The sequence below is a fragment of the Harpia harpyja genome, chromosome 3, assembly GCF_026419915.1.
Source record: "Harpia harpyja isolate bHarHar1 chromosome 3, bHarHar1 primary haplotype, whole genome shotgun sequence".
NCBI lineage: Eukaryota > Metazoa > Chordata > Aves > Accipitriformes > Accipitridae > Harpia > Harpia harpyja.
The window spans coordinates 11,374,981-11,398,230 of record NC_068942.1 but is presented as its reverse complement, the minus strand read 5'-3'; the positions used below and the strand labels follow the sequence as shown (position 1 = coordinate 11,398,230).

General features: G+C 41.6%; 1 protein-coding gene across 3 annotated transcripts in view; it reads left to right on the top strand.

The window, feature by feature from the left end:
* PRDM1 (PR/SET domain 1) overlaps positions 1–23,250 on the top strand; it is a 102,214-nt gene that overhangs the window by 33,280 nt on the left and 45,684 nt on the right. Inside the window, exon 1 of one of the 3 annotated variants that reach the window (XM_052781408.1) lies at positions 4,513–4,623. The exons of the other annotated variants lie outside the window; for them this stretch is intronic. The gene's annotated coding sequence lies outside the window, so the exon portion shown is untranslated. Of the gene's footprint in view, positions 1–4,512; positions 4,624–23,250 lie in introns of those variants that run through there. 3 annotated transcript variants of the gene reach the window in all.

Below are 23,250 nucleotides of genomic sequence, written 5' to 3'. Positions count from 1 at the left end.
TCATTTTGCTTTGGTGTAAAGCTACTGGATGCAAGTAACATCTTGATGAAAAATGGTCTGTCCTTAATAGTTAATTCACAAGCAACTTATTTCTCAGCACAACATATTTACGTAATTATAAGTAGACTTCTGTCCAACTACTTGTCCGGGATTCCTCAAAGGGTTTTTGGTTTGCCAAGTGTGGTTTGAGATTTAATTCATAACGTGAAGGATTCCAGAATGGCTAATGAGATTAATTTTCCTTCTTGTAGAATATGATATTGTAATAGAGATGCTCTCTTTAGATATGTGAGATGTAAAAAAAAAAAAAAAAAAAAAAAAAAAAATTGGGGGAAAAAGTCCCGAGTTATTTGTATTTAGTATATAGGAATCAGGAGCCCTGTTTGCAGCAACAGTCCCCATCCTTGCCATAAAGCTGCTTCTTCCACTGACCTTACTAATTTTATGCCATCAAAGGATAACCATCTGATGTCATGATACTACTCTGAAGACTTCATTAATATAGATACATTATTTCTATATTTAAATATAGTATAAATGTTTATGCAATAAGCGGGGAAAAGGAATTTGTTCTATTACAGGAATGTGCATGCTAGAGGGTTTATGGAATGAGAATTCGAGTGCCTTAAACCAAAGATAGGGTTCAGAGTAATTGGACTTGTCGTAACTTGCAGAAAGAGCCAATTTATCTGTATACTACTTATGTTGTCAAGGAAAGTACTTGATGTAAAGCACAGTGTGTCCACTGCTTTGCCACTGTACTAGTACTTCAAAATAGTACCCCTCCTTTCCTTAATGACAGAAAAACCACATTAACTGACCTTCTATTACATTTAGAACAGCATCTTTTTTCTTAATTGGGAACCAGGATTGTGCTGCTTAGCACGTGGTGCCTTTCAGAGGTACTCGGATGGTCTTGAACGTGAATAAATGCATGCTGTTTGCTAAAAAGGGTTGAACCATAGCACAGTCATGTGTTTGAAAAGGCTTACACTTGCATGTAAGGCTTATGCTTGCATGTCCAGATGTAAATAGTTTAAAGGGTGCACAGTCTTGAACTGTACCTGTGCTGGAAAAAAAATCGGTCTTGACAAGAAGGCTGAGATAACAGTAGACACCTCTGTTATTTCCCCGCTGTTCTCTCTCTACCAAAAAAGGAAACACAGCATAAATGAATACTGTATTAATAATTCTTTTTTAAAAAAGAGATTTCAGTGTTATTACAGAAGTTCATACAAAAGGCACATTCTCGGCTTGTCTAACTCGGTGCATTGCCACTGATTTCCGTGGACCTAAGTCAGTGTTTCTAACACCCAGCCAGAGTGGCGGCATTCGGCTGCTAAGGGTATCGTGCAGCCACCATGCAAAAGCATACTTTTGTTACTCAGTTGTCTTTCTGGCAGTGCTGTGGCTAGTTTAGATTGGCTGTGGCTAAGTATGTGGTCACAGGAAAAACATGCATAAAAACTTCTGACCTGAAGTGACTGGCAGATGCAAAGGATCTGTCCCAGGCTCTTTAAAACAAGCATACTGTAACCTTGGTTCCCTAGTTGCCCTCTATATATTCCCGTCAGTTGTTGGATCATCCAGGAAGAATACCTATCCATAGCCCAGGGATTTATGTTGGTTCACAGATGCTTTATGTGTACTGGAAGCAGGCAAACATGTCCGAATGAGAGGTGGTAAAGGGAAGCAAGAACCAAGGAAAGTTCTGGATTTTCCATTTCTTGTTGACTTCAGATCAAGACCCAGTGCGTTCTTAGGAAATACACTCCATGCAAATGGAGTGCATGGAATTACTGCCCAAGTGAAAAACACAGGCTAGTGCTATGTAAATGAATGGGCTTTTTGCTCATGCTGGCTGAGTCTGTGATAGCAGAACAGCTGAGCAAACACCCTTCAACAGCATTTGTTACCAATGTGGTGGTTGTTTCACAGTGATCTTGTACCTGTCTATACACACACAGGTAGGCACGCCTTAAGTCTCATCTTGTGGCAAGCATATTGACTTAGAAGAGGGAACATCCGAACTGAATTTCATGGTCTCCCTTTGGCTCCAGTGTGATTCTGGGCAGGGCTGGTGTGGCTTATTTTTCACCCAGCTTCATGTGCCTGACTTTGAGTCATTTCTCTCAGAGGTCCCTTTACTGTCCATGGAGAAAACCAGCCCACATTTACAACACATTTATCAATCTCTTTCAGACACCTGCAGTGGAGAAGTTTACATTTAGTCAGACGAAACGAAGACTTAGCAGCAGATTTTTAAAATGTGTTAAGTCCGATGATGCAGACAGTTACACACTGGACATATCAAAAGATGGTGGAGATCACTCTAGGCTGTTCTCTGTTCCCTGAGGAGGCAAATTCTCTGAGCCTCTGCGTTAATGATGCTAGCCTACTTGGGCACAGGAGCCCTAGGTGCTGGAAATCTATACTGCTAACTGGTGGGGATGGTTGCTAGCAGTTTGGCGTGACTCAGCCAACACTTTTTTGGACAATTCCTGGGCACAGTTCGGGTATTAAAGACAGACCAGGGGTGCTTGCTGGTAGGTGGTTTGGATGCAGCCTTGTCGTAGAGGCTAAAAGATGCTGGTAGGGTGGACATAGGCCCCTCTGGGTGAGTAATCTGCAGGGCTGTAGAATTGTTGCAGCCGTGGCTGTAGCCTGTGTGTCCCTGTTCCTTGTTTATTAAATCATGGCCATAGCATTCCCTGCCTCAGAGTTGTTTATGAGCGTAAGTTAAAGCTTGTGGAAGAGCGCCCAGCCAGGGTAGTTTACATCCCGAGCAGTTCCTTGATCCATTTTGCACACAGCTGTACAAATGCTTCTGTCTTTATCATTGGGGAAGACTGGGGTGGGGGAAGGTAAATGTGTCTGCAGGTAGAAAGAAGGGGGGTGGCAGCAACTGCTTTAAACCAGCATTGCTGCCAGAAACTTGTTCTTCAAATGACCCCCTGTTGACTTTACCTGCCAATCCATGATCGTTTGCATAGTTCAGTATATTGGCTTCAGGGAGCCCCAGAACAAAGGCTTTCTTTCCTCAAAAAACTCAGACCTTACTCAGATAAAACTCCCACTCATGCCCCAGGGAGTTTTGCATGACCAAGGATTACGGGATGGTGTCTCAGCTTTGCAGTGTGTACTGCTTGTAGCCACTTTTAAAGTTTTGTGGATGAGTAAGACTGTGCTCATTTAGAGGGAAACTTGGTTTCTGTTTGCTCCTGCTCAATTGGCTGGAGACTTTTTTTACCATCCTCTTTGTAGGCTAGAGGTGGGGCTTTTGAGGAACCTACAGGTGAAGAGGAAGGGCACCCACCAGAAGGAGGTGCCTTGGGTGAATGTGGGGAAGGAGAGGGCTTTGAAGATCCTAGCAGACAAGCGGTGGGCATTTGAGTTCCGTAGGTTGGCCATACTCCCACCCGCGTGGGCCCCAAGGTTTCAGAGGTGAGGAGTTCCTCAGCCCTGGCAGGACTGCTGTTAAGCCCAAGCTCAGTCTGTGAGTCTGTTCAGTGTTTGGGGATTCTGAGATGCTTTTTTCCTCTCCTTTCCTGGTGTGGCAGGTATGCTGCATCGTGTCTTTAGTTTCTCTGATTCTGCAATTACTTACTGTTATTTCATGTGAGCAAAGCAGGCAGATGTTACAATACCTTCCTCAGCAGCATGTCCTGCAGTTTTTATTTCCTTGGATGAAGCAGTAAAGCAGTCGCTTCAGGGCCAGCGAATTTGGCCTCGTTTCGTCAGCTGGAAGGTGACTGGTTAAAATCTAACTAGCAGTTTCACACCCAGTGCCTGACAGGAACAGTCGTTGAAGACTATTAAGAAAATAAAAATTCCCTGCTCTGTCATATAATGGAAATGAGTATACTTCAACAGCCATCCGCTCTAATCTGTTAGCCAGCCCTTAGCAGCTTACCAAGCCTGTATTTAACCTATTTCCCTAATGGCAATTAAGAAATGTTTTCATTTCCCAGGGAGAGGATTGCCAATGAAATCCCCCTCTCCCCCGCAATCCCCATCCTCTGGCTGCGCTCTCTCCCTCCTCTTCCCCACACCCCAGCTCCTTCTTCCTTAGCCCAAGGCATCCAAAGCATTCCCCGTGTGTTTGGGTAGCATGCAGTGAGGAAGAAATGATTAAGGAGCTGAATGTTTGAAATCCAGCTAAATGCACCATTATTATCTGCTTAGGGCTTTCTTATCTCGAACTGTGTGGTGCTTAATGGCAGGCCCATTGTTTTCAGCTCAAAGGTATTAATGAAGGAATCAGGGCAGCAGGCTGATGTCATAGGTGGCTGAAAGGTGACTTGCTGCACTGATTTCCCTTACTCCACCCCTTCACAAGTCCTTTCCAACTAGTTCAGGAGAAGGGTTAGTATTTTTAGAGTGGTGGGGGAAAAAAAAAAGCAGCCAGGTTGCATTTGTGTGTCTGGTAAAGGGATTGCAGAGGCTCCTAAATATCCTGCTTAAAAGATGTACTCTCTTAGCTTCTGCTCTACTTTCTCACTTCATAAAGACTCTGAACTGCTGGCGCGGGTCTCAGTGTGAAAGCGGTCGGCCGGCCCTTGTTCACACCTGCCCTAGGCACTGGCCAGCAGACTGCACCTTATGTTCTGACCTATATCCAAGGTGAGGTTTCCACTTTGTGTTTTCGATCCGAAGAGCGAGCTGTGAGTAAGTAGCTGCCACCAAGGCTTACTTCTCGAGGTGGACTCAGCCCCCAAGATGATGTACAACTTAAGGAAGTGCTGATGTACTCAAGTATCAGTTGTACTTTTTGTCACTCTTCTGAGTTAAATTACTTTTTTTTTTTTTTAATGTACCTAGTTATTAGATGCAAAGTGGTGTGTGTTGTGTGAAGAGAGACTCGTCTCTCTGGGGTGGGATATTGTGAGTGTACTCAAGTTTTCTGTTACATGGCACAAGCTGGGAAAGAGGTGAAGATTCAGAGTAGGTTAGATTTCATTGTCATTGTTTGTATTTTAATCATACATTGTTATTTCTGTAATTCTTTTTGTAGCAGATTTAACCTGACATTCCCTTCTTTTTTATCACAGACTTGAAAAACATGCTGCTTGCTTTGACTTAAAGCTTAAGAATTAGTAGTGTAGCTCTACACTTTAGAATTTGGCATCACACTGACTACAGAAATGGTAAACACAAATAAAACTTCATCAAGTTTTTTTTTTACAGACCCAGCTAAGAATTTGAAGAAAGATGTGTTACCAGAAACTGACTTGTGGAGCTTTTGTGATTTATGGAACAGTAAAAGAAAAATAGCTTTTAGACAATGGTGTCATAAGGTAGCAGGTAAAGAGTTCTTGTGTGCATACATATCCAAGTAGGTCTCAGACAAGAATGAAAAACAATGTGCTTTTTTTCCCCCCCTTCATTTTAATGAGTCAGTCTTTTTGTGTACTATGTAATTTAATCAGAGTCTTTGTGAGTACAGTTAAAATTTATGTCTTGCAGGCATGTGATTAGTAAGTTAGGATTTCTGTCTTACCTAAACGAATGAGTGAAGAGTTTACTCCTATTTCTTATTTTTGACTGTTTTTGTTTATTTTTCTCTATTTCAGTTTAGTTTTGGTCTGGTGAACACATAGTAGTTTTCACTATTCACTGGAGTATTTTATGCGTCTTGAAGGAGCTGTCTAAATAGTCCACTAGCAAGGGCTAGACCTCAGAAGAGAAAGCAGAGGCAGAAAAAGAGTGACACTGAATTCCCATAAATGCATCAAAGCTATCTGCTGTCTTGATGAGTAAGATTTGCTTAACAGCAAATCATCCAACATGGAAATGTTCCCTTCAAATACATTTTTCTTTTCCTGAGGGGAAAAAAAAGAACTGTATACCACTAGATTTCTTTTTTTTTCCTTTCGACTTACTTGCTCATGGTTGGTTTTTTGCCACTGGAGATTAAATCAGCTAGCATTCTGAATGAAAAACTGGAGAACTTTTTAAAAATGTTAGCTGAGGACCGGCACTTGCAGTCCCATCCTCTCCCGTCCCCCCTCCCCATTTCTGTAGGTTCAGCAGTAAAAACCTATGGAAATGTGAGATTATCAAACTGAAGCAATCAGCCTGAAATGATTAAGGAAGATGGCTATTCTTTTCTTCAGATGACCAAAAGTCATCTTGTTCAGAGTTCAGAGTTCGAGCTGCTATTTCACAACTATTTCTGTCTTTCTAAGTTTATATTTCCTGTTAAAATCTTAAGAGTGCTTTACCTTGTATGTAAGCTTGTATGTAGAAACCATCACCAGTACTTATAAGAAGTAGGGTCTGTCTTTCCCCTAAAATTATGTTGAGATTTTTTAAAGGAAAAAGTGTTTGTTTATTTCTTCAGTAATTTAGCAGATTATGTGTCAAACCCAGGGTGAAATTTTGTTTGCTGAACTTATCTTAAACCTCGGGGAGGGGGGGAGGAAGGTTCCATTTAAAGGTCAAAGTGTTTCAGGATTTCAATGCAGTATATTTTTTACCTTTAAAGTTTTCCCTTACCCCACCCAGACCTCGGACCTTAGAAGGTTTTCAGACGTCTTACACATGTTTATCTTGTATTGAAATTTTTGAAACAACTCTACATTAAATCCCAGAATAGTTAAATATCCATGTACGTATTACCATCCACTGTGCACAAACACTGCTCTGGGAAGAAACTTGGTGTTTGAGGTTAGGGGAGAATGCTGGAGCAGACAAAATTCAGATGCTAATGATAATTAATTTATGTAGTGGCAAAGATAGGTGCACTGCCAGGTGCTTTACAGGCAGATAAGATCTGGTTTCTGCTTCAGTGAGTTTACAATCTGAGGCCCTGGTTTTGCAAATAGTTATGCACATGAGTTATGCCACCGAGTACAGTGACACTACTCATGCATGTGAAGTTATTCACCTGTAGTGAGCATATCTGTGTACAGTTTCAACTACGTTAGCTTTTCAATTGATTTTGCGGTGCATCAGTAATCCTTTAGTGTGATAATTGAAGTTATTTAATAAGCTCTGCAAGTCAGAAGTTGAAAGAAAATACAGGAGTCACCTTTCCTTAAGGGAATTGAAAACTGAGATTTTTCTGGGAAGTTTTTTTAGGATGCAAACAATCCATGTTAGATCTGGCACTTTCCTGGCACGCTGGCTTAAATAATGTCTATTTGCTTACAAATCACACAGGAGAAAAAATCACCTGATAATTGGAAGGGAAAAGTGTTATTCCCCTTCCTCATTTGTCGTGATGCTGATCTTGGGGCCACATTAAGAGTGTTTCCAGTGAAATTACTTTCAAGTCTGGGAAAATTTAATCAGCAGAGGCCTTGGTAGCTGTAAATTTGTGGCAGCAGTCCCTAATTCATCTTGTAATTCTATGACAGGCTCTGAATTGCCCGTATTTGGCCAGGGATCACCTCAGTGGACAGTTAATGAAAGAGTAGAGGGAACTTGAAGGTCAGTTGTACTGAATTCTTTTTTTTTCTTCCTGGATGTGTCATCTTTTTTATTGCAACCTCTTTTGCTTTGTATAATTTATTAAACAAAGCCCTTTCTTGTTTCCTGCAAAGGCAAATCTATCCCTCTTTGTTTATCTGCCTTCTTTCCTTGAAGCATTTATAAAATAGCCCCAAAAGCCTCAAAATAGATGTTTCTGTTGAAATTACTAGACAGAATTACACTCTAGCCAATTTATATTTCTTATCTGAGTGTGGTCGTGAGAATAAAACTGCAACAGATGCTGCAACGAGGTATGTTTTTGAGAGTGGAATTTGTGCATTGACATGTAAATCTAATCTCAGTACTGTGAGAAGACTTTAGTTACTGGTGCAAGCTCAGAATAAATGAATTTGAACTTCAGAAAACCATGAGAATTTAATCCAAATAGCACCAGAAAGTGCATTTGGGTCTGCTGGATTCAGACTAACCAGCAGATAAACTAGAATAGCTATTGTTTATTGAAACACTATAGTAAATGGGTGCTGACTTAGCAAAACACAGGGTTTTCTTGTGACGTGTGTAGTAAAACAGATACGTTGAAAAAAATACAAACAAAGAGAGGGGCATGGAATAAAAATTACAATGGCCTTTTCTTTTTCTTCTTTCCTCTTTCTTATTTAATAAAGTAAGTGCCTGTTAACACTATTTTCTCATTTTCAGGGTCTTTTCTTTCTTTGGAGGACATCAGCTTTACCTCTTGTTTTATCTCATTCACTCTCTCCCTCAGAGTACCTTGTGTCTTAATTGTCTCTCTCTAGCTTATTGCTCCACCCTTTTTGCCTCCTTTTTCTATCCTCTTCCTATTGCTTCCCCCCCCCCCTTCATTTTGACTTCCATTTCAAATGCAGTATCTTCCCACCTCAGAGTTCCCTCCCCCTGTTCAGCCTGTGTCAGAAAAAAATTTGTAGGGCTCACCATCATTTGACACTTGAAGATCAAGTGTTCCAAATGACCACTCTGGCTTCAGAGGAAAAGGAAGTGTTGGTAGATGAAGTAGTGGTTTTTCAGCACCTGAGCTCTTAGCATCCTTTCAGTCACAACAAGGTCACTGGTACTTCCTCTCAGGTTGAATTCAAAATCCTTTGCAACTCTTGGGAAGCTTTGTTTACTATTACATTAAACCTACGAAGTGGGGAGAAACAGGAGATAGGAAAAGTGGGTAGAAGGGTCCACATTCTGCCTGGTATACAAGGAAAAACTAAAGATTTAGAGGGGAGTTTATTTTTTAAAGTACATTTAATTTAAACTAGCTATAAGAATTACCTGCATTTTTGTGGTTACCATCTAGTGAAGGATGCTCTTGCTGTAAATACAGTACAACAAGCTTTTCTATTTGCAAACTTAGGATTTTGTGGCACTTTTTAATAGGCTTCTGAAGCACATACCCATTTTACTAGCTCTGTTACAGCAGTGGTCATTACTAGCTGCAGGACCTGCTACTTAGCATGCACTAGCTGTGCCTGTCTTGGGTGGTGGGACATCTCTTGTGGACAGTTTGACTGTGACCACTTGTCATTTACCAGCACCAGGGGATTTCCAGCTTCAGCGCTTTTGCAGATCACAAATGTGGTATGGGAAGCAAGATGATGCCTTCTAACTAGGTTGTGCTGTTGCATCTGTGCAGACAAGGGCGGGGGGTTGCCCATGTTGAACCCTTTCAAAATGATGCCAACACAATCTCAGTCAAGTCCTGTGGAACAAAAATGATCTTTGTTCTTGCACAAACCAATGTGGGGAACAAGGTGGCCTCTCGCAGTGTTGGCAACAACACCGCATTTCTACACATGCTGAGTTTCCAATGTTTGTAGAAGCAGCCACTCCGAGAAGGTTGACTGGAAGTGATCAGGATTGTTTTGCATCTTGATTTTGCGTATTTCTGTTTAAATCAGTGTAAGTGCTTGTATTAGAAATGCTGAAGTTGGCAGTAACTGCAGAGTAACAAAATTGCTTGGAGGAGGACATGAAAATCTGTTTATTTGTAGAAGGCTATTGTTAATATAATATAATTGGGTGTCAAGCTTCAAAAACCATCATACGCTATGTATTTATAAAGTACTTTTATTAATGATGTAAAAGACCCAATAACAACCCAAGAAACTTCTCATTGTGAGAGGAGAAAAATATTAGTGCCTTTCCTGACAGCATTTCTTTTCACGAGGGATTCCTCTGTGGAACACTAATCAAGTCCATTCAGAAAGGTCTTAATTAATTTAATTAAAATCTGTCAGATCAAACTGATTAGCCTGACATCCAGCCTGGCAGGAGGAAGGAGGCCAGTACACGCGGTGTAACTGTGTTGAGGTGGACTTGCCGTCTGCAATCAGAGATGTATGGCTGACGCAGTGATCAAAGCCGTCTTTCATTGTCATCGGAACAAATGTTACGGCTCCCCCAGGCAAGTGATCCAGTTTCTTTTTGTTAGAAAATATTTTATACCTCCACAGCCCTGGCAGCTCAGGAGGGGACGGCAGGTACCTGGCTCTGCGTGTGATTGAAGGGGAGCGCCCGGTGACCTTTCCTGCCCTTCTGACAACGGGAATACAGATTAAACATTTTTCATCCCTTCGCCATCCTCTGTCTTAGCCGTTGGCCATGACCACTGCCGCACGGCCAGGAGAGAGACAAAGGCCGCGTTGACAGGGTTGGCTGTGCACGTTGATGGTGAGCGTGGGTATTACTGCAGCAGAGCCTTCCAAGGAACCACCGGTGTGTCTGCGTGGGGCTGAGGTGGGAGCTGAGAAACGGCACCCGGTGCTATCTGGCTGTGCTCGTCCTAAATGTGAGGAAGTACCTCAACCACGTAGGCTTATTAATCCTACTGCTGCTAATAATAATGATGTGTGGTTTCTATGGCAAACATCAGGGCAGCCAATGCAATCTGCGTCTCTAGCCCTTTCCACTTCCCCTACCCCACATGTGTACTTACAGAGTATCTCTCATCTTCAAAGCTTTTTTTATAAACACTTTTATCCATTGTTATTGTGGGATGGATCCATCAAAAGGGTAATAGCTAGTAAATGCTCAGGTTTTTACGCCCCAATCCTGCAGGCGCTTAGGCATATGTTTTAGCTTTATGTATTCAGGCTTCAGTGGAACCATTCACAGTGCATGAAGTTAAGCATATGTGTAAGTTAGGAACTGCAAAGATTAAATAGCATTCCTGTTTGCTGGAAATCAAAAGGTAGATGAAAAGTTACCCCAGCTACAGAGGAACAGCAGTTCCTGAAGGAAGAGCAGCCGCAGCAGCAGCTGACATGAAAGACTTGCCAACAGAAGACCTGCCAGGGACACACCGTTTGGTCTTCATTTGTGAAAAGGCCCTTCTCCCGGCAAAATGCTAATGGGCCATTTTCTCCGAGGGTGGAAGTCATCTGGGGCATCCAGTTCCAGTTGCATGGGCACACACATAATGAAAGCATCTTTCTACAGTTCAGCAGTATGTATTCAATTTTGGTACTTGGGCTTGACCACACTTTTTGCCAGTGAAATGATAGAGATGCATTGTTGGAAGAAATGGAACATAAGTTTCATCTGCAGATATGTTTCCTGTCTTGCAGCTTCCCAATATTTTCTGGCCGTGTCGGTTGAATTGATACTGGTATCCTTGAAACAGGCAAGGTAGCTTTAGTTTGAACAGTGAGCCTGCAGTAAAAAGGTTATGTTTGGTCAGTTTAGGATCTTACCACTGGAGAAGCATGCTTTCTGGAATGATTCAGGGTCATAAGGGTAGGGCAGACAAATACCTAAGAAAATAAGCCACTAGCCAATATATTTGTCTTTTTTGAAATAAAGTAATATTTTGCCTTCTCTGCTATCTAAGCCTAAGTTTAGATGTGTAGACATATTTTCCCCTACCTGCCAAGGGCTTCTTTGATCCTGATCTTGTATTGTCTCCATGCTGGCGCAAGGATCCACCCATGATGAGACCTTTTTGCAAGGGAATGTATTACACGGTGTCTGCATGGTTTCTGTTGATGATGACTAACTCTAGACTAAACTTCCTAGCGGAGTACCAGTCTATCTTTTTTTTCTTCTTGCTTTTACCATGGGGTCCCTTCCCTGTTATCTTCCCAATTTCTCCATTATTTTTGTCTTAAGATAATGCAAAACTGAATTCTATTCAACTGTACTCATTAAGTTGCATTCTGCTCTAAATTTTATTTTATGCTTAATCATCAGGTACCTTGCTTGAAAAACTTCAAGATTCCAGTCATATAACTGAGAGTGAGTGGTTGGTTCAACACATAGCTATAATGCATGTTTGTAGATATAAATGGGCAACAAGAAGGAATTTTTAAAGAGATATTTCTTAGTAGGATTTTATAAAATTTGTCTCTTAAAACAACTGTGCTAACTGTATATAATACTTGAATCAAAGTGATTTTTAGTTTTATTTTTCTTCATCTTTTCCTTTCAGCTAGCCTAATAGTTGTGAGGAAATAACACTGGACATTATTGATCTATTTTTTTCTTTTCTTTCTTTTCCTAGGTCACAGTTTAGGCCCTAGTTCAGCAAAGTACTTAAGAAGAGGCTTATCTTTAAGCACATGTTCAAGTCTCAGCGGAGTAAATGAGAATTAAGCAAATACTTAAGTACTTTACTGAATAGGGATAGAATTAAGCACGTAGTTGAATGTTTTGCTGAATCAGGGCCTTAAAATTAAAAATTAATCTTATTTGTGCTACAAAGATTGAAAAGCTAGGCACTAGATTTGGATCTTGAATTAATATAAACCAGGAACAGGGTAGCACCAACTGTCACAAGAAGGGTGCATAGGTGTAAAAATGGGGTAAAGCAGGGCTTGTTAAAATTGTGCGTAGGACATACGAGAGATACATAACCAGTTCCTGCATCTGTTTTAGACTAAATTACTGGAGATTTACAATCCCTTGTGCTTCAGTCCTGGCACTGGTGAGCCCTGGCTTGCATAAAAAGCCCTATAACATTAATAGCTGCCATGCTAAGTCTAAAGTTGTAGAAGGGGCTTAATCTTTCTAAGCCTCAATACATACTCTATTTGTCCTGTGAAGTGAAGGTAATGCCACTTCCCTTCTTTCACTTAGCGTCTCCCTTCTCTATCTGATAGCAAACTCTTTGAGGTGGTGAGGTTTCTTTCTATGTGTTTACATGATGCCTGGCACAGTGCTCTTGTTTGTGGCTTCTACATAGTTTTGTAATAAAAGTCCATAATAATAAATCTTGTGCTTTGGGCTTGACAAAATAATTTGTGTGACATGACAGAGTATCATTGCAGCTAAAGTTTTTGTCAAGATTTAGGTTAGTACGAAATAAAGGCAGCATGAAGTAGTTTTCTGACCAGCACGAGTAACTTGTGAGACTCCAGAAGAAAAGATTTGAAGAAGCGTGGTAACTTTCCACTATTTTCTAGGAAGGCAGCTGCTGTTTTCAGCCTCTAGAGTTGAGCATCTTATGGATGAGCGTAGGGGAACGTTTGCATGGACTGGTTTTCGGGACGTTCATTAAATCTGCAAACATCTAGTATGAGTTTTTAGTGCCTGTGAATTCCTTCTGAGCAGTTTTTTATATCGGTAATTAACATCTGAGTTGTGTTAAGTGAAGTATTTGACGACCATCGACCATCGTTTTCACAAACGTGGAGCTCATGCCCAAGGCTGGCTCAGTGTGCATCATGACGTTCTGTGTTGCGGCAGTCGGTGTTACCCTTTAGCGATGCTTAGAGAAGACTGACTGACCCAAGTGCTCCTCTTAAACTACACTTCATTTAAGAATACCTTAACAAGTATGCGTAGTGAGTGTAATACAATCTGTATGGGTGCTAGCTAATGGTTAACCGGCTCTGTTGAACCTGTGCTCCTTAAACAAATGCTATCAGTGTGGGATGAGTTGTCTTATTTCTGCAGACAGACGTAGTGCAGGTTGGAGACTAATGCTTTCTTCTTAGGAGTAGAAGACAGCAGGAGGGCTTTCACTGCCTGCTCAAACAGGGAAGGGAAGGAAGGCATCACATTACTAGAGCTGCTATTTTCAAATAAAGACGGGAGGGATGAGGGTAGTGGGGTCTCTGAGTATGTCCTGAAGTTCGTAGGGTGGCTGACCTCAACTCAGCTGTTACTTTGATTTTTTAGCTGACTGTTGTCTGAACAGGTGCTTGATGCAATATAAAGCTTCTCAGGATAGTTGGCGTAACTTTGCTTTCACGCTTTGAGAAAGGGGAAGAGAAATAAGCAAGATCATGCTTTACGCAGGAGGTTACTGTGTGGAAATACTCTGTACGGTGAATGAAGGGGCAAGATAGTGCTGAAACTTTGAGCTTTCTGTACAAGGCAAAAACCTAATAGATCAGGTGAGTCAAAACTCTGTGGATCTTGCTTATATGCCGGGGTCTTTGAAAACTTTGTGGAAATTGCTTGTCATAAGGCATGTGGGATAACAATCTTGTTTTCTGAACTTTTACCAAGGCAAAAATTTACATTTTATATATGGGAGAGACCTCTCACCCAAGCACAGTCCTTGCAGTGATAGCATTATATGGTCAGCTTGATTAATCATCTTGGCTTATAAATGGGTTGAGTTAGTATCTTTAATCTGAACAGTTCTTGAACTGTTAGAAAAACGATGGTTCTGGATGAGTTGTAATTGTCTCTTTTTTTTTTTTTTTTTTTTTTAAATGGCAAACACAAATCCCCTCTATGCATTTGAAATAAGAAAAGTAGGGTTTTGTTGAGCATAAGGAAATTATTCATTCCTACAAGTAGAAACCCAGAACTCAGCATGGAAGGCTTCAAAAGCACATCTAGAGCAAAACCAATGTATTTTGTTTTTTCACAGTTATGGGCAGAGTAAGTTGGTATTTCAGTTTTTTGACTGTGGCTAGTAGGAGATAGATTAAGTACTTAAGAAATTGTCTCTTTGTGATTATTTTTTCAGACTAACTTTTCCTCCCTTGATGAATTAAGTGACCTACCTCTACAAACAAATGACATTGTTAGCTTTGAATAAAGTAATGGCTTTATAACTGTATAGCATCTACTGCTCACAATAGAAGCCTCTGTTCAGGACAGAAGTTTAGAATTTGATGCATTTAAGGTATTTTTATTGACCAGATAAAAATTCTTTGTTAAAACATTGTTGGGCATTCAACTCCCTCTTCATTTAGGTTATCCTTGCATTGGTGTAAGTAAATTTAATTCAGTGAAGTTCCCTGTGACTTAGAGCATTAAACATGTGACAAGAAACAAAATGATGAGAGAATTAAAAGATAACTCTTTCTCTTTTATTTTTGTGTTGTTTATTAACACTATACATCATTTGACTCGGGTTGCACAAAAGCTCTGTCAATTAAGTTAACAGTAAATGTCACTTTCTAGTTAACGTGTCATGAAAGCTTCTAGAGTGCATAATGATTATTTTAAGAATCTTTCATTCACAAAATAAAATACATAGCCATAAATCTTTTCTTATTTAGTCTTTTAAAATGACTATCAAAGAACAAAACCTTAATTTGTAGCCCGAAGTTACTTTGTTCAAATAATTTTTTCTTGGCAGACTTATTCATGCATGAGTATGGTTTGGAATGATAACTGAATTGATTTATAATGGAGAATGAAATAAAAGTGAAGATATTTTAAACAGATCAATGAAATATTGACAGGCCTGAAACACAGATGATTTGTGAATTCTCCAGTCACTTTTTTCTTAGGCAGAAAAATCAGACTTGAACCATTTCTATGAATTATTCTATTAACTACAGAAAGTTTAAGATTATAAATGAAAATTTTTGAAGTGAATCTGAAATTAGGAATCTGGAAGGAGAGGCTGGTTTTGGACTCCATGTTTGTTAAACAAAAATGCATTAGCTGTTTTGCTGGGAAATTCCTCTTCTAAGCATAGCAAAGTTACAAATATTTATCTCCTTAGTACCTTTTTGGATTAAAGTAATACAGTCTAAAATGACTTTATGAATGCAAGTTTCAGGGGGGTTTGTTTTGTTTCACTAACATCCATTTTCTGGAGACTTTATGAATTCCAGTGCACCTTCCAAATATTGACAGTGCTGGGGCTGGATGGAAAGTTCAGACCAAATCTTGAACCTCCTCGTGTTGGTTCTACAGACTGTCTGGAGTCCAAAGGTTACGAACTGCTTGTAAACTATCTCCAGAATAAAAGCCTGTGTGCCAGGACATCAGTGCTGGTATTGTGTTCTCTATTCTTTTCCTAATTTGCAGTTTCTCCCCACCCTGCCCCCGTAGATTCTCAATAGCCTGAATTGCTTCAGTCTATTTAATTCAGTGAGGCTATGCTAATCGGTGTCAACTGAAAGCCTGTCCTGAGACTCTCGAGACTTTTCACAGATGTTAATTCGCTTAGTACTACAAAACTAAAAAAAGAGTAGTTCTAAATTGTCCACTCCTGAGGCACAGACATCAAATCCCAGGATTCAGCAAGCTCTTTAAGTGAGTACACAGCTTTTAATGGTACTGATTTAACAAAACTATTTTCTTGTAACATTAAGCACCACGTACAAACATGAGGTAACTGATGTAATTTCTTAGCAGTAAAGGGTCTCTTTGCAGCATTTTTTCTCTGTTGGGTCTGGCAACACAAAGATTAAAATTTGCATTCAAAATACTCTGTAGAAGATTGACACAGTGACTGCTGAAGTCAACAGAAGTTTTCCGGTGAATCTGAATTTAAGAGTTTGCTTTGCTTAGCTCTGTAAGATGTGCATGCTAAATCAAGTAAGACCATTTATGTCCTTAAACGTGAGGCAGTAACACACTGCTTAACCTACAGGTTTCCCAGAGTGGATGTGGACCCTTTTGGTAGGTACCTGGAGGAGAATCTTCAAGCTTGAGTTAGGTGCTGAGGCTTTCCAGGTGGCCCACTGGGAGAAGACAGTGCTCAGGAGAGGACTCCCAGGAGCCAGCAAGCTCAGCCAGAAGCATCCTGAGTGCAGTTCAACAGTACGATTTGTGCATTTTTGCAAAGTGGAGGATGAGATGTAGTCCAACCCAGCCTCCCCCAATAAACTGACTTGCCTGTCTGTGCTTGGGATATCCTCTGAGGATCCAGGCTCGACCTTTCAGGAAGAAGTGCAAAATGGTAGATTTCCTCAATGTTATAAAAAAATTTGGTTCTAAATGAACGTTTCTGCCTAAAGCCCTTTTCCAAAGAAATACTTTTGCTAGAGAGACAGGGAGTGATCACTTACAGCTTTCCACAAGCAAACACTGTATGTATTTTACTCCCAACTGTGATAAATTTACCTCTGTTTTACTTCACTACAAAAACTTCAGCAGGGAAATGCAATTTCTCCTAATTGTGTAAACGTAACAAACAGTACTTACCTCCTTTGACTCATTGTTTTTCAGACATGAAATTCCTGGTAAATGGATCTAATTAATATAAAAATTTTAAAAAACCACACATTTTTTCCCCTGCATCAGTGTGTGGTTTTTAGTTAGTAACAGAGTATGTAGAATCGGTGGTTCATCAAAGTGATCAGAGGTCCAATGAAAGCAACTTATGTGAGTCTTTAACTCTGAATTGATCCTCAGTGATCAACTTAAACTTGTCGCTTTATTCACCAGAAATAAATTTTTGGGTTTCGTAAAATAGTTTTTACAAAAAACTTTTTTTGTATCAGAATTTTTTAATGTTATGGTGGCATATGCCTTGTGGGTAGACTCTAAATAGTCTTCACAGCCAGCAGTGATCTCGATGTTCAGTCATTTTACAAGGCTTCGAACGTTCTTAACTCTTAGTGAAATAATCCCAAATTTAGCGTGTTAAATATTTCCAAGGAATAGGCCCGCTGACTTTTAATCTGCAGGTCTGTTTTGTACAGCATGCAGTTTTCAGGTACTCGGTATCTCTTGTGCTGTGTAACCCCTATCGCGTGCACGGCTATCTAATCTTGAGGCAGGTGAGAAGTTGTAATTTGTGGGGCTTCTTATCGAAATACAGAAAACTGATGTGGAAAGAATGGCAATTAAGCTGTAGTTGGCCCGTACAGTCTTAATTCTGTTTTAAAAAATAGGCAGCAACAAATGAATAATCTTCAGAGCTGTTAAACCATTGCGGGTTGCGTGGTGTGAAGGCGAGCTGCGCGGGGCACCAGTGCCCCTCGCTCCCCAGGGGCCGGGCGTCCGTCCCCCCGCGCTCACCCAGATCTGTTTGTCCAGTGATGCAAGAGTTTGCTAATTAAACAGTTCACAGTGGTGTTTGGGGCAGAACCTGTGGACATTTACCCAATTGAACAATTTATTGCTGTAATTGAAGGGGTTAGCTGGTGTTTATTAACTAGCCTTCCTGTCACGTTCGAATGGCTGGACTAACCCTTGGTCCCTGACTTGTTTTCAAGCATCCCACCGGTGGTGTTGGCACTGCGGTTGTCACTCTTCGGGCTGCTGCTTCAAGGCCAGAACTTTACTTATTCCTCCTTCTGCAAATTCAGCAACATTATTGGGCTTTTTTTTTCCTTGCAGGAGCAAGTGTTTTATTACAAATCAAGTACTGTCCCTTTAGAGCAAAAAGCAGGTTTTATCTTAGACAAAAAATAAATTGGGATAATCAGGGAAATTTCAGCAAACCGTTCCTGGCTTGAAAATGGGTGTTAGGCTTCATAATCTCAGCGTAGCGCTGGTTTATTTTCCTTTTACGATCATGGTCACCTCTGCTGTCTCCATCGTCATTAAAGTGGGTTGGGGGCTAGGATAAAGGCGTCATTGCAGTGGTGTGCAGCAGGGCTTCCAATCAAGCCGCTGAGGCACACGCAGTTTGGGACACAAATCTGCTCAGGGGAACAATGAGTCCTGATGGTGGTAACAGGCAGCTTCACCCCCTTACCCATGAAAGCTTCTATAACTAGAACTAATTGGCCGTTCTTAAAGTGCAATTAGCGGGGATATTAATCTAGGCCTGACAGGTGTGAAAATGTGTTTCTTTGAGTTCGTTCAAAAGACACCCTATCTGATCAACCGTAGGAGGAGCCTGAAGCAATTGTGTCTATAAACTTGCAAGGCTTTAGTTTGTTGGAACTGAAGAGCCCGCTTTTATTAATCGCATTTGAGTCAGACGACATTAACTCAGCAGAAATGGATGGGAGGAAGTTCACTTAATACTAACATCATATTTGTATCACTGCCAGTATCAGGAAGGGAAATACTTGCTTCTGCCTTCATTTGGGTATGGGAAGAAATGGGAAGACTTTTTAAAAAAAATATATTTTAATTAGAAAGATAGGTCTGAATTATTTTGCATTAGGATCATTCAGTGTTTCCCCCCCATTCACTTCTAGTGCAGTTTGATAATCTCCATTTGTAATGTTTGCTACTTTTTTTCATTTAGTTGTTCTTCATCCCACTAGGCACAGCACATGGCAGTGACTTTAAAAGGTGGTGCCACCAAGGGTGGCATTTTCATCAGCTGTGCAGGTATTAAATAGTACTAGTGTAACAATCTGTGATGGAGTTTCAGGACTTAAAGAAATTCAGGCCAGATACATGACTAGTAGTTCAGCTTCTTTACGGCTGTTGTAAACTGGCACAGCTCAGTGGAGCTGCACTGATATATACGTGTCCGAAGATCCTGAATTCAACCAGCAGACTTATTGTGGGATGCTGGAAGGTTTCCAGATGAATCTGCAGATGGCTGCTTGTGTTAGTGGGCTTCAGGCTTGGAACTAGATGAGGAAATTCGTATTTCCGATTTTAATTAAAAGGGGTGTTCACAATATAAGACTAAAAGACAAAGCCTACCCCAAAGACACATGCATCTGTTCTACATAAAATAAATGCATTATAAGAGTGAGAAACTGGTTGAAAGTGGTCTTGATACTGAAAATAGCATGTGTTCATGGGCATGCACATGCATGTATACTGCTCAGTCAGCTAGAATTTTCTCCAAAGGTGGAAAATTCTGTTTTGTTTTGGTTTATTATGTATGGTCTGCTCTGAAAAATGTATGCCTAATGGTTTACTAGTTCATCCTTCTGGAAATATCTGAATGCCTAGACCACTGTGATATTTCTTAGAAATAGCTTAGAAGATTTCCTAGAAAAGATGAGTCTAGAGAAGGTCTCCCTGGTCACTCAGCCCAGTTCCCTGATGGGAAAGACAACTTCATAAAAAAAATCATTTTACTAATGAACTAGGTCTGTCTTACCAAGGATTTTTGCCCCTCCCCTGTGACAGAAAAGCCCTTCTCAGACTGTGAAGAACTTCTGGCCCAAACTTGCTCAGGTCAGTTTTGTTCTTCTGTGAAAATCTTCAGCTGAAGAAGCTCAAGAAATAGCTCCTTGCTGTTCACCCCATGACATATTTATAGAGCACAGCCATAACCTTTCCCAACCTTGGCAAAGCCAGAAAGCAAGAAAGATGATGCTTGTGTTGCATAATGGAACAAGGTTCAGCGGCCTTTGAGAGTATGAGCAGTGATTGAGGTAGCCTCAGAAACAGTATAAGTATGTCCCTGGACTTAAATTTGTGTGCCTTTCTGAGCTGTAAGGCTTGTTAACTTTGCTGCGAGTGTATCTGCATCGCTGTCTTGATGCGGTGATGCCCCTCACAACACTACAGTCCTCCACAGTCAGCAGGCTTGGAGCTGGCTCTGCGGGCTTTGCAGCAGAGCATGCTGCTTGGCGTAGACATGCTCTTTTGCATCTTTTCTAAGAAAGGCTCTGCATTTTCTAACCTATTGCCATCTAAATTGATCTTGATTCAACACGGATGACCAGCATAGGAAATGACACCCTCCTTCCGGAGCAATAGTAAGGTTTGTCATTTCTTTGGAACCCATTGCCCTTCCGTCAAGACATCTGAGTTTTCTAGGTGATTTGTAGGCTTAGTATTCAATTCCTGATTTAGGAGGGCAGGGCAGTCTTTTCCTTGATTACCCTAAATAGTGCAAAACATACAAGAGGAAGGAGGATCTTGTGATTGAGACGAAGGGCTGTGATTCAGGATGCGTGGGTTCAGCTCCTGTCCCTGCTGTCTGCTTTCAGTGAAACCTTGGGGAAGTCCTTCGATCTCTTCCTCTTACGCAAAGTCTCTGACTTTTTCTGTCTTTTCGATTGAGCTGAGAGATTCTTGTCACCGGCTGCGTGTTTGTATGCCTTCCCCGCCATCGTTGTCCACTAATGCAAGCTGGACAGCCTGCCTTCTCACGTTTGGGGAGGAGGGTTCAGGTATGAGAGTTTTGGAGTCCATTCTTAGAACAGAGAATGTGATCCCACGCCCAAATCTGCTACGAGGACTCCTGCTCGCTTTTCCATCTCTCCCCCGACTCTCCCCCCACCCCCCCCACGCCCCCAGCACCTCCTCTTCTTGCCCGTCCCTCCTGAACCGCCCACAAGTGGAGAGGAAGAGAAGCGCTAGCTTTCCCCCTCCCCACTGTGAAGCCAAAATAACTTATTATCAGTCTCCTCTTAACCAGATGTGGGAACAATATTACTCAAATTGATGTCAACTGAGTACAAGTTTAGCAGTTTTGCAAGTTGCTGACTAAAGTTATTGGAATTACCCAGAGCTAAATGATTTGTTATAGCTGGAAATTGGAGAGCCTCTGGTGTTTACACCATTGTTTTGTGGTGGGAGGAATAAGTCCTGCTGCCTCACCTCTTCACCCTTTTTATAGACAAAAAGGGTGCACAATGTAGATGTTGCTTATCCTCAAATGGTTTGGACAGTTAGCTTCTTCATACCTCAGTTAGATATTCATTCCTATTCAGAGTGTTCATTAGAAAGTTATTTTGCAGCTACCCAGAGTGATGTTTAATAGTTGCACTGAGATGTTTCTCTCTTAGAAATCTAAACTGTAATAACGCAGTAAAACCTGCTTTTGCTCAAGAGGTACCTGAGCAGAAAACATCAGCAATTAAAATAATGGCTAAATGGCTAAAGCACTGGTGTGGTATTTATTGATAGAATGCTGCACCTCTTTGCTGCGTGGCTGGTAAGAAACAAGAGAATGAATAATAGCTACCAGTGTCCCAAGTTTGAAAAGTCAGAGGAAATGGCAGCAAGAAAAAGCAAATGAAGATGGATGAAACCCCAGGAGGGTGAAGGGAGACGTCCTCCATGCTGGATGGGGCTGGGCGGCTGACTCCTGGGTCACCTCAGCTGTTGCTTTTCGGAGCGGTGTTTTGAAAGGACGCTGTTTGGGAGAAGTGCTTCCTGGCTGCTGCCACCGCCGCGCACCACTTGCAGATGCTGCCTGTGGGTCAGTGGGAGGTCACCGCCCGTTAACTCAACACCTCCAGCGAGGAGAAAGCTCTCGGGGATAAACTGCCCTACTATCGCCGTCCAACCCGCACCGACAGAACTCGCAGACACTTGACTCGCCCCTTTGCTTCCTCCCGAAGTACGTTCTCTTGGCATCGTTAGCACTGCCGGCTAACGCCTCTTCCCTGGCTCAGGACGGCGGGTTCAGCGTTGGTTTCTCCAGCCCGGTGGTTGGGTTTTCTCCTGGCAGGTCCCTCTGCCTCTGCTGCGGCCAGGGCTGGGCTGCCCTCCAGTGCCTCACCGGTACCCGGGCGAAGCTGCCAGGGACCGAGCGAGACCTGGGGGTCCGCAGAGGCAGCAGCATCCTGCCCACGCGTGAGTGCCCCCCGAGCACGCGTGGGTGTCAGGGCATGCCTCACGGTCCCACGGGACCTGAAACAAGGCTAGCTCCCCATTGCCGTGGCCCTCACAGCTCCATGGCTCAGTGCCGGAGGGAGGAGGCAGCTCTTATACCTCTCTGCCTGTATGGAGTGTTGTCAGTGGCGGCATCGAGAAGGGGTAGACTGAATGTGAAGGTCGACCGTGTTTGCTTATAAAATGCAAAGTCTGAGTACGTTCCGCAAACTGCGTCGAGTCTTGTGGCTCCCCAGAAGCAGGGCAGTTGCATTTAAATCATTGTGTTTTGAAAAAGATTAAAGATGCAAATAAATGGCACAAGTAGCGCAGGAGCCCATTTATTATATATGCATAGAGGTACATGAGAAATCGGTGTATTTTACGTTGCTCCCACGTTTTTGCTTCTGATGGCAGTTAGAGAGCCCTGCTCGCAGGTGAGTCTGGGTGCAGGCGCTCCCTGGTTGTTACTTCCCTGGGTGTGAGAATCGGTGGGGCTTTCTCGAGTATCCGCGTGGATTCTGAGCAAAAGTCTGGAAAGGGTAAAATGCTGAGGCAAGGGGGTCGAACTCTGCAAAACCTCTGCAGGTTGCAGACTGCTCTGTTCTTGTCCATGAAAGAATTTAGTAGGCATATCTTTTATGTGTGTGGGTACATCAGTAGATGCATAAAAATACATATGTCTGTTTTCAATAAAAGTATTCCATGATCTAAACATCTTAAAAATCTTAGGCTTCACATTTTCTTGAACAGGCTTGTTCAGGGAAACAAAGGAGGGTGCTTGACAAGATTATGGTGTTGCTTCTATACATTTCCTTTATTCTTGTGGCTAAAAGGAAATTACAATGTGTTGTTAAGTCAAAGTGTGGTCTGTGGAGCTGAACCAAAAAACCTTGAAATGGACTAAAATTCCCGTTCTGATAAAAGGGAAAACTACACAGCAGAGAGACAGGATATCTTTAATTTAAATAGCGGGTTTAGGTATATTAATTTGAGTTCAAAGCATCTTTCAAAGGGTATGATGCCCACATTTTTAATTTTACCTAATACTGAGCATCTGGTGTGGACTGGTTTGTGGTACTGAGAGCAAAAGGAAATACATTACTCATAGATGAAAGGAGTGAGGGGGAATCACTGTCCTGACTAAAAATAGCCTTTTTTCCACCAGTTAATATC